The sequence below is a fragment of the Geospiza fortis genome, unplaced genomic scaffold, assembly GCF_000277835.1.
Source record: "Geospiza fortis unplaced genomic scaffold, GeoFor_1.0 scaffold534, whole genome shotgun sequence".
Classification (NCBI taxonomy): domain Eukaryota; kingdom Metazoa; phylum Chordata; class Aves; order Passeriformes; family Thraupidae; genus Geospiza; species Geospiza fortis.
The window spans coordinates 239,500-241,475 of record NW_005054614.1 but is presented as its reverse complement, the minus strand read 5'-3'; positions in this window follow the sequence as shown (position 1 = coordinate 241,475).

The following is a 1,976-nucleotide window of genomic DNA, read 5'->3' as shown; positions in this document are numbered from 1 at the left end:
TGAGAAATGAAACCCTGGAGATGAGAGCTCTTTTTCAGAGCAGTAATTGCTAGTTGATGATCATGAAGTTGATAGGGTCTTAATTTGAAGTGTTGGTCTGTTGTTAAATATTGAATGTTAGAGTTCTAGGACTTGCCTTTAGTTGCCGCTGTGAAGTGTTACTATTTTACCCTGTATTTGTATCTCTCTCTGTCGTACTCTGTATTTGTACCCCTTTCCATCTCACCCCGGATTTCTATCCCTTCCCCTGCTGCCCTGCTCCCAGGAGGACTTGCACCTGGACTGAATTTAAATGAGAGGCTGTGGGAATCGCATGAAACCCTCTCAAAACAACAAACCAGCACATAAACGTTGACTTTAACCCAGCAGAGAACCACACTAAATCACCCACCCTTGACCAGAGCCGGATTCCATCCTGCCACCGTAACTTTAATAGTACTCAGCTGGGAGGATACCCCTAAACTACGAGCCAACATTGTCTTTCTAAGGACTCGGGTGAGGACAGAGGCCCCAGCTCTGCCAAGAGACAGAACTGCCCTCCTCCTCCTCCTCAGCATTGTCTTGTGGGAGCAGCGGCAGTGTGTGAGACCCCTTGGGTTCCCCACCCAGAGCTGTCTTTAATAAAGGCCTCTTTAAAGGAGCTGCTCTCCTGGCCCTATTTATCTCAGCGACCACCACTGTGGAGCCTTCATGTTCACCTTTAATCTGATATCCAGACCCTTATTATCTTTTTCCCACAGAAAATAGCCTCTGTTTGTGGCCACTCACCCTTGCCGACAGGGCGGTGCCAAGCTAGAAATTGGCAAATTTTGCTGGATTTCTCCAAAACTAAAGCTTGAGTAATCTGAGTTTAAGACTCCTCTGTCCCTGCTGTCCCTCTCCATGGAAAGATCCTGAGGGCACAGCACAGACCAGCCTGGGGGTGAACAGGCCTTGGGTGAAGCAAAGCCCTTCAGGGTGTGTTGGGGTGCAAGGCAAGCCCCAGGGTGGCCACCACCTCTCAGTGCTGCCCAGGTGGAGAGCTCAGAACCCATCCAAGGAGTCTCAGCCACCCCCAGAGTAAAAAAAACCTCCCGAGTCACTCTGGGTCTCATTTGTGCCCTGCGCCTCTCGCCCTGCCTCTGCTTCAGGTCCAAAGTGTTAACTCTTCAGATTCAGCCCCAAGCTTTTCAAACCTTTATTTACATAATGCAATCCTTAGACGTAAGGAAAACAGCACCGGTGATTTGGTGATTTTAAATCACAAAATAGTCAGTTTAAGGTCCAAACCGGCATTTTCATGCTATAAAACCACATTTATACATTCCAAGTTTTATGTTTTTAAAGTTCAAAGACTCATTTAGAGGGCCCAGAATGTCATTTTGAAAGCCCCAAGTTTGACCTGGGGTGCTCACAATGCCATCATTGTCACCCACTGCACAGACAGACCCATGGATGCAGTCCTGCCTGAGAAAGGCTGCTGGAAGTCCCAGGGCAGTTTTGGGGTGTGCTGAGGAATGCTTTATTTGCTCTCCACCCCAATACTTTATGGGGGCCAACCTCCTGAAACATTTTAGGGCGGATCTGGAGCCTTGGGGCTGCCCGTTCCAACCATTTCAGGGGGAACTTTGTAATTTGGGGAGCATCCTCCCAAACATTGGGGCCCTCTAGTGGAGTCCTGCGGCCTCTGGGGGCATCCCCCATTCTCTCACTGGTTAAAAAAAACAGGTTTGAGGTCCAGTTGCTCCACAACTTGTCGGTGCCCTCCTGCACTGCCTCGGGTTCTGTCCTGCCCCATATCCAGCCCAGACCTCCTGCCCCAGGCCCAGTGACCCGCCCGGTTCCGTCTCCGCCGTCAGAGCGGACCGCGGCCATGATCAATGGCGGGCACACCCCTCAGGGAGCATGAGAAGGGGCGGGGCCCACACAGGAAGGCGTGGCTCCACCTCTGCCCCAAAATGAGCGACAGCTCCATTAACCAATAGAGAAGCGAGAGC